Source organism: Ictidomys tridecemlineatus, chromosome 12 (assembly GCF_052094955.1).
Source record: "Ictidomys tridecemlineatus isolate mIctTri1 chromosome 12, mIctTri1.hap1, whole genome shotgun sequence".
NCBI classification, from domain to species: domain Eukaryota; kingdom Metazoa; phylum Chordata; class Mammalia; order Rodentia; family Sciuridae; genus Ictidomys; species Ictidomys tridecemlineatus.
The window spans coordinates 17,534,289-17,543,153 of record NC_135488.1 but is presented as its reverse complement, the minus strand read 5'-3'; the positions used below and the strand labels follow the sequence as shown (position 1 = coordinate 17,543,153).

The following is an 8,865-nucleotide window of genomic DNA, read 5'->3' as shown; positions in this document are numbered from 1 at the left end:
CTACCATGGAGCCACATCCCCAGCCCTATTTTGTATTTTATTTCAGAGACACTTGAAATAAAATACAAAATAAAATACAAAATTCAGCTTGCACTGAATTGTTTAGTGCCAGCTTTTGCTGTGGCTAGCTTTCAACTAATGATCCTCCTGTCTCTGCCTCCTGAGCTGCAGGCATTATGTGTGTGCACCACCTCACCTGGCTACCTTAAAAATTCTTTTAAAAATCACCTAGACTAAGAATGAAAGAATTCCCCACACAAAGACACTTCGCCAGGAGAATTCCAATTTTATTGCAAAAAGCTGTGTTCTTATAGAGAACTAAAGGGGCGATGGTAGGGCTTAGATAAATGGCAGGCCACCGGTTTATTGGCAAGTTCTTCCAGATATCAGCTCCAGAGCCCGGGAATTAGTTCTCATTGGGGCTAAGGTTCCCTGCCAGCGAGATTTGAAATTGGCGCCGGCGGGAGAATTCACAAGGGCGGGAACTTTTTGTGGCGCCACTGCAGAGAAGAAGAAGGTAGGAAGAAGAAGTCCTTAGGCGCCATGTTGGGGTTTTTTTCTCTGGGGTACGACTGCCATTTATACTTTTCCCAACATTCCTCCCTTTTTGTTTTCTTAGGAATTGGGGCATTGTTGGTCAGATCCGGCTGCTTCCTGCTGTGTGGGGGCTCCGTGGGGCCTAGAAAGGGAAGTGGAGGAATGTTCGGGGGGCAGGTCTGGGGATATCATGGAAGCCAGAAATAAAACCCAATGGCTATAGACAGTTACTTCTGTAGGGGTGAAGTCTATGAAAGTTCCCTGAAGCCACAAGTCGTCCATGGCATCAAACCAGTCCTGGATGGAGGAGATTGTTGGTATCAGCCATGAGACGGATGGTCTTAAACCTTCAACTTTAGCTCTCATTCTTTTCTGAGTTTGGATTGGGTTTGGGTCAACTATGGTTCAGAAAGATATTAGGTTAGTCTTTTCTGATTGTGTTCCAATCCATATATCAAGAACATACTAAAATTGAGATGGCTCTCCCTGGCTGCCCTCCTAACCCGGTTGACATTTTAAGATTTTTGTTTTTCCAGTTGCAGTTTCCTCTTTGCACTCTGTCTGCACAGTTGATGTTGAAAGTGCTACAAGATCATTTCTCAAAACCTCAAAGCCCTTTACATGCTTCAGATTTCTTTGTTCATTTTTAAACACGTTTATTTCTTTATTTTTTGTAATCCTGGGGATCAATTGCGGGGGTCTCACACATGGTAGGTAAGTGCTCTACCACTGAACTAGGTTCCCAGTCACTCTTCATTTTCCAGCCCAGATAACTAAGTACTCAAAACTTTTGAGGTGGTATGGTAGTTTTGTGCTAGGGAGAACACCATCCTGAGAGTCACCCACTCTTCAGGGCCCTGGATTCCTTGCTTGGAGCTGTGTAACTCTGGGTGGGTTGTTGAACCTCTCTGGTGAAGATAGCATGGCCTACCCCACAGAATATGAGAAGCAAATGATATACAATTTGGAAGGCTAATTTGTAAGTTGTCAGTTAATATGAAAAGGTATTAAATGTATCTTAATTTTGTACTTAGATGGCACCTGAATTTTCATCCCATATTTTCCACTTCCCATTTTCACAGTAAATTTAAAAGATATCTCTTACATACTCAGTATTGGATGGCGAATATGTATATAATCTGAAAACTTTATGTATATTTGGTTTAGTTATTCTCCAGTGTCTTGTTGTATGAAAACACATAAGACGTGATTTCATTAAATTAGTGATTTAAAGTCACCTGGGAGTTTTATACCAGGGCTTCTCATGGTCACTCTATACTTATAGGACGTCACCATCCTAGTGAAACTGGTTTGACCCTGTCATCGGGGAGCATTTCAGGTGTTACTGTGGTCCCCTACAGAAGGGCTTTAAGTCTTCACAGAATAGATCAGTTATATAAGGGTTTGAAGGATAAGACTATGGAGGAAGTCGGTGAGACTTAAATGATTTAACTTTGAAGCACTAAGCATAGGAGGGGATTTAATAACAAAGTTATTAAAAGCAAGAATAACTTTGTGGAAGGAGTGATGGAAATCTGAAATCTGGTTTCTAACCCCTTTTCTGCCATGCCATAGCAGGAGAATTTGGGGTACATTTTTTATTTTTGTCACAGGTTCAGAGTTTTCATCCATTAAAAAAAAAAGATATTTATACTAGAAGATCCATAAGGACCTTCCTAACCCTAACCTCTCAGTTTCTGCCCTTCAGTATATGCTCTCTATTTGTTGGAGATAGAAATAGTAACCTGAAAGGAAAGAAACAGTCTTGATTTCCTATATTCCAACTTCCAGTTAAGGTGATAAGGGAACAGAAAGAAGTGCCCCCTGCAGCATGTTAGAATCGTTCAGAACAAAACCTACAGTGACTAATGCACAAAGCTCACTGTCTTGTCACTCTTTAAAGGTGACTGAAGTTATTGTAAGGGTGTGTGCAGGGCTGGGGCTGCAACCCAGTTGCAGAGTGCTTGCCTAGCATATGTGAGGCACTGGGTTTGATCCTTAGCACTACATTAAAAAAATAAATAAAATAAAATAACAGCATTTTGCTCATCTACAACTACAATTTTTTTTTTTAAAAAAAGGAAAACAAAACAAACAAAAAAAACGAAAGAAAGGGTATGTACGTGTGCATGTTCACATATGTTATACACACAGTTCTGACCCCCCCCTTTCAATTTCCTTTATTGAATGCCACCATAGGGCCAATCTCTTATATTTAAGAAAAAATAATAAATGTCATAAATGACACATTGGACATAATAAAGAGCACTTTTCTCATATCTAATAAGTGTAAGTGGCTGCTGTATTTAAGAAAAAAACCCAAACAAACCAGACAATGAATTTCTACAATTCATTTCAAATTTATTTGTGTCTTTGTCTATAATCTTTTTAATACATATCTAAAATGTACTTTAGGAAATTATAGAATAATGACACTTTGCTTTATATGCTAGAAAAATTTTGGAGCAGGGATCTCCAGACAGAAGAGGTGTTCATGCCTGCAGCTATAACAAAGGGTCTTCAGATTGGTGAGGTTTAGGAGGAGGCCCTCTTGATAGTCAAGACAATGCCACATGATGGTCAAGAACTCAGATACCTCCAGCTCAAATCCTAGTTGTATCCAATACTTGGTAGATGTATGTATGAGAATTCTTAGATGTATCATGAGCTTTAGATTCCTGTTGTCAGTAACAGGTAATAAGACCTAATTTACTTCCTGCTTCGGACTATCCGTTATCACAAAGAGCTTCTAGATACTTTCCCTATGACTTTCTTGAGAGGTAATGAAGTCATTTGGGCTTTTTGCCCAGTACTGTCTATGCTAGGAAAAGCTTGAATCTGACCACAGATTCTAACAGCACTGTTTCTAAGTTATTGGGGGATACTTCTCCCTGGCTCAAGCGTGTTGGTGTAAGTAGTGAAACCACTTCGAGGCAACTGGTATTTTGCAGCTTAAGCATTTCTAAAACAGATCTGTTAGCTCTTTCTAGCTAAATCTTAGGACCTTAAACCTCCAGATAAAAATTTCAAAGGAAGGTAGCTTTTCTCCCCCTACTTGAAAAATAACTGAATCTCAGCTTTCTTTTATTGCAAGTGCTATTTCTGCATTATTCATAGCTACCAAAGGAGAAAAGGAGAGAAATGGGAAGCAGCTGGCAGGTGCTGATCCCATAGTCAGAGTGCTGGGCCTCCTCCTCCCACGCTACACAGCAATCTGCTGGCACCATTCACGTACTATGAATCATGGTTCCCTGTGTGCATGCTTACTTGGGAGCAGGTTTCTTTCCCCTGAAAGAATGGAAGTTCCTTTGAGGCTGGGAGTACATCTGACCATGATACATGACTCTCCTTAGTGTCCTCCCAGAATCCCATATTTGTCTTAAGTTTAAAGGATACATAGCAATCTGGTCTTCATCATTCTCTTCTATTTTTTAGGTCTTTTCTCCTCCTGTGCAGATCCTGAGCAGGCCATTTGCCTGGTTCTCTACAGCACCTCTTTACCTACTCAGCAAAACTTTGATCCTGGATCAATGATGCAACCACTTTTATCCCCAAATGAAGGTTCTAGGCAATAACCTTCATTTTCAGAGAAAATGCCCAAATTGTACAAACTGTACAAACTCTGCCTCAGCAACCCCAATTCTCAAACCTTATGATCTTAGAATTTCTTATAACTAAAAAATTACTGAGGATCAGTTTCATTTTACCCCCCCCCCCGGCTTTTTTAAAAAAGATATCATCTTGCTATGTTGCCCAGTCTGGCTTTAAGCTCTCAGTCGTCCTGCTTCAGCCTCCTGATTAGCTGGGAATTCAGGGGTGCACCACTGCACCTGTCCTCAGAATCAATTTTAAAAGCACTTAACTTAGCTCACAGCTCAAGTAACTATACCAGCACTTTTCCTTGTGAAACCATTCCATATGCAGCACAGAGCTCAGAGAGACGTATTGAGGATGGTGTCTAAAAGAGTGAGCACTCTTTACTGTTTCACATCCTCTGTGCAACTGGTGTTGACTTTAGCTGTGAGATAATTATATGTGTGGAGCCTGAGGCCTACCCTGGTGCCATGGTCTTGCCCTGGGCTGAGTTGCTATAGTCCTGCTCACTGCTGCTTTGGTACCATGAATGTAGATAGCATGGCAGAGCAGCAGTGTAAAGATGGCTTGGTGCAACTGTGAAAACAGTTTTAACTTCATGAACACCCGGAAAGGATCCTGGAGACTTCAGGTCTAAGTGGCAAATATCAAGAACAATTATGTTGTGGGTCTGGGCTGTGGCTCAGGGGTAGAGCACTTGCCTAGCATGTACAAGGCACTGGGTTTGATCCTTAGTACCACATATAAATAAATAAAATAAAGGTATTGTAACCATCTACAATTAAACAAACAAACAAACAATTATGTTATAAAAATTCAAGATTTTCCATTTCACTGAGGCGTTAAGAACTCCAAGAAAGTCCTGATCAACTCCTTCCTCTATTCTAACAGTGGGTTCATCTTGTATGGCTTAAATCATGGCCTTCCTTCCTATCAAGTGATCCTCACTACTCTCAACAGATGTTTCTGAGGAAAAACTGAGAACCCCAGAGGTAATATTCCTGGACTTCTCCTATCCTCACTGACAATGCCAGGAGGAGAATTTTTTCCTATTCCAAACCAATTCTCTCCTATGTGCGGCCTGCCCCAGTCGAACCAAACTCACACAGGGTGAGTGTCTCCCTGATCATCCTCTCCCAGCTATAAGGGTTAAGGAAAACCAGATTAATTTAGGGAAAGTGGTGAAGAGGGACTAGACCTTGCCTAAATAAACCTGTACTCCCCTCCCACTCACACTCCCATTTGGAACAGTAACCTGAACCAGGGCTTTCTGGGAAGCCACTTTATGCAGCAGCAATAAGAAAAGTAGTGGCAGCAAATCTGGCATCATCACCAGGAAGCCTGTGGCTGGCCTTTGGCTGTGGGAGCCTGAGGAGCCTAGAATAGCAAGCCCTTCCGGTCTAACTCCCCTTATCCCAGCTGAGGCCAGGCCAGCTCAGGTATATAGAAAGTCTTGGGGCACAGCCTGTTCCCAAAGAACCAAGGCCCCTCCTCACCTGAACTGGAGGCCTGGGTTCTGGTCTCAGCTCTGCCTCTCCTAAGCTCAGCACGCTGGAGGCTCTGTCCCTCTCTCTAAAATGCATAGATGCCAACTCACAGAGATATTGGCAGGATTTAAGTGGGGTGACATGGAAAGGAAGCTTCTAACATAAACAAAAAAAAAAGAAAAAGAAAAGAAAATCCCAGTTTTCTTCTCTTAGTCTTGCCTCACCCCAGAAGAAGGCAATTCTAGTTCTCCAGGGCTATGGCCCTGTGGAGGAGTGGAGGGCAGCTGAAGATGGGGTGGCCTGTGCAAACCAAAGAAGGGATGAAGAGTTGTGGGCACCCCACTCCCTGGGGGGATGCAGCAAAGCAAGGCAGCTGGGATTGGGTCCAAGAAGTAAGTCAAGTGTGTGCAATCTCCTGATGGAGCGTGCAGGAGAGAGGGTGGGAGTGTGTAATTCCCCAGAGGGCCCTGGAGGGAGTTGGGAGGGAGGTGAGAACAGACTGGGTGGTAAGCTAGTCCTGTTGGGCTCTGCTCAGCCCCTACCCACCACCACCACCACGCGCCCCTTGCAGACACGAGAAGGGGAGACCGGGACTCCTGACACTTACCCTGGCCGCCCGGGAGGAGTAGGGATCCTCAAAGAGTGCCCACATGCGTGGTTGCCAGCTGCGGCAGCCCCCGGAACCGGCGCCAGGACCTCCGCCTCCCTCGTGCGGCCCCAGGCGCTGCAGGGCTAGCTCCCGCTCATCATCGCCGACCTCGTCGCTGGGCCCCGCACCACCGCCACCCCAGTCTGGGCTTTCGAAGATGTCGAGCGCCTCCTCAGCGTCGCGATGCTGGCGGTAGGTCATCCAGCAGCAGGGCTCCACGTCGGTCTCGTCGATGCCCCAAAAGGTGAGCTCCTCCTCAAAGAGCGGCCCGCACACGTCGGCTGGGCAGTGCAGCTTGCCAGTGCGGTAGTAGTTGAGCACGTAGGCGAAAACGCCCGGGTGCAGATCGAAGAAGAATTCACATCCTCCTCCGCCGCCGCTGCTGCCGCTGCTGCCCGCACCGCCGCCATCGGACTCCGGCCGGCCCCCGCCGTCGGGATCAGCCAGCCAGGCGAGGCGGGTGCCCGGCAGAGTGCGCAGGGTGCTGCGGTAGGTCTCATGTCGCGTGCCGCCCACGTTGATGATGATCTTCTCCGACGCCTCGCCCTAGGCCATCTCCTCCTTCAGACATGTTTTGGACGGAGGCTTGTTCCCCGACTTGCGCCCGCGGTAGGAGGAGACACACACCGAGCTGATCATAGGAAGCGCTGCGGGGCTCCGGCTTGGGGCGGCCGCTGCCCTCCAAACACCCTTCCAGAGGAGGCAGCGTCAGACGGGGGAGGGGGAGGAGACGAGGAGGAGGCAGGAGGCGGCGGCGGCCCCCTCTGCGGCTTGGCCCTGCCCCTGTCTTCCCCCCGGGGCGCGTAGCGGGAGGAGTTGGGTTTCTCGGGCGCACAGGTGGTTGGGGTTTGGGTAGGCAACGCTGGGGCGGGAGGCAGGAGGTGCAGAGAGGACTCGGCAAGGGGCCCGGGGAGGTAGCGGCAAGCTGGCGAGGACGGGACACACAGACTCCCGCTCCGGGCCGGGGACACGCCCCCCCTCACCCGACAAAAGACCGAGAAGTGCTCAGTCCCGGCACACTGCGAGGGTCCGGGGCACGCGCGCGCTCACACTCACAAGGGCCACCCTCCGGCTCCCAGGCCGCGCGGAGCCCGGGAGCGGCCGGTTTCTCCGCGGCGCCGGCGGCGGCGGCAGCGCAGCAGCAACAAGTCCTCCGAGCGGCTGCCGGGGCCGGGCCGACGATTTCAGGGCAGCCGGAGCTCGGCGGGCCCGGGCTGCGCGAGGTCAACACGAGGCGGCGGCGGCGGCATGTGGCCTCTTCCCCCCATTCATAAATCCAGCGCTGGGCAAGGATGGCGGGAGGGGCTGAGCGCAGCGGAGCGGACCAGCGGGTGGGGGCTGCGCAGGGCGAGGCGACTGTAAGAAAACAAGCGCGCCCGCAGGAGCGAGCCTCGGGTCCTGCATCCACGGCTGGGAGCTGCGCTGGGCTGGGCGCCGCGCTGCGGGGGCCGCGCCGCGGCGGGGGGGGGGCCTCAGACGGGGCGTCCTGCGCGGCGCCAAGCCTGGAGGGCGGGGCCGCTCCGGGTAGCGGGGTTCTAGGTGCCGGCGAAGGAGTCTCCCCGGCGGCGGCCGAGAGGCCAAGGACACCTGCAGGCTTCTGGGGCCGCGCCGAGCGGGAGCCTCAGCGCAGCGCCCCGGCGCCGGGCTCCTGCGATCTGGCGGCGCCGGGAGCCGCGCCATCTACACGTCTGCCCATCTCCGGGCGGGGCGCTGGCCTTGGCTCGCGGCAGGGGGCGGGCGCTAGGTGGCCTCGGGAAGGGGGCGCCTGAGCACCGGTAGACCAGGACTCAGGGGGCTCTGCGTCTCCCTCCGGCGATGACAGCGGACTCCGCGCTTCAGTGGCGCCTTTTCCTCCGGGTCCCGCCTGGCCTGGGCGCGCCCTCCGCCGGGAGGGGTGGGCGGGGCGGGGAGCAGGGCGGACCCGGCTAGCTGCAGGGCCCCGGCGGCCGAGCTCAGCCTTCCTCCGCGCGGCGGAGCCCAGCCAAGGCGCGTAACCCCCTCGCCGCCTTGCGCGCCGCCCCTGCGCGCCTCCAGTGCCCAGCCTTGCGCGCCGCCCCTGCGCGCCTCCGCCACCATCCCCTCCCTCCGCAGCCCGGGCCCGCTCCCGGCCTCCCCCGAGCTAGCAGCTCCTCCCACTGCAGCCCAGGTGACACCCAAGCGCCCTCCACCCCCTAACCTCTAACCTCTGCCCACCTCTTATTGCAGAGCCTGTCGCCCGCCTCCGCCGCAATGCTGGTGGCAATGATGCCGTTTCACTGCGGCTAACTGAAGACTGGGATGAGAGTGAAGATACGGTGTCTTGAGGAGGAGACTGCTCCAAACACCGTATTTGGGGCCTCCTGACCACCGTGCCCCTATCCTGTGCTTTGTAGGCCTGTAGTCTTGATGCTTGTGGCCACTGTCCCAGTCACCACAGCCTCTGCCATGGAATGGGGAACAGAGCGGCTTGGGTAAAGAAGCAGCGTCTGGTCTGAGAGGAAGGAAATTGTAACCCTGGTATTGCCCATGAAGAAATATGTTGTATGAGTGTGAGGTGGTGGCCCTGACCCATCTTTAGGTTAAATGGTTTACAGTTCCCTAGAGAGCACATAGAAAGTG

The 8,865-nt window shown here is 50.8% G+C and overlaps 1 pseudogene across 1 annotated transcript; it reads right to left on the bottom strand.

The window, feature by feature from the left end:
- Positions 1 to 266: 266 nt before the first annotated feature.
- On the bottom strand, positions 267 to 8,173 carry LOC144369079 (voltage-gated potassium channel KCNC4-like; annotated as a pseudogene). Its single transcript, XR_013428539.1, has 2 exons — positions 6,226 to 8,173; positions 267 to 679 (listed from the first exon to the last, which is right to left on the bottom strand). The product of XR_013428539.1 is annotated as a voltage-gated potassium channel KCNC4-like (transcript).
- Positions 8,174 to 8,865: the final 692 nt, after the last annotated feature.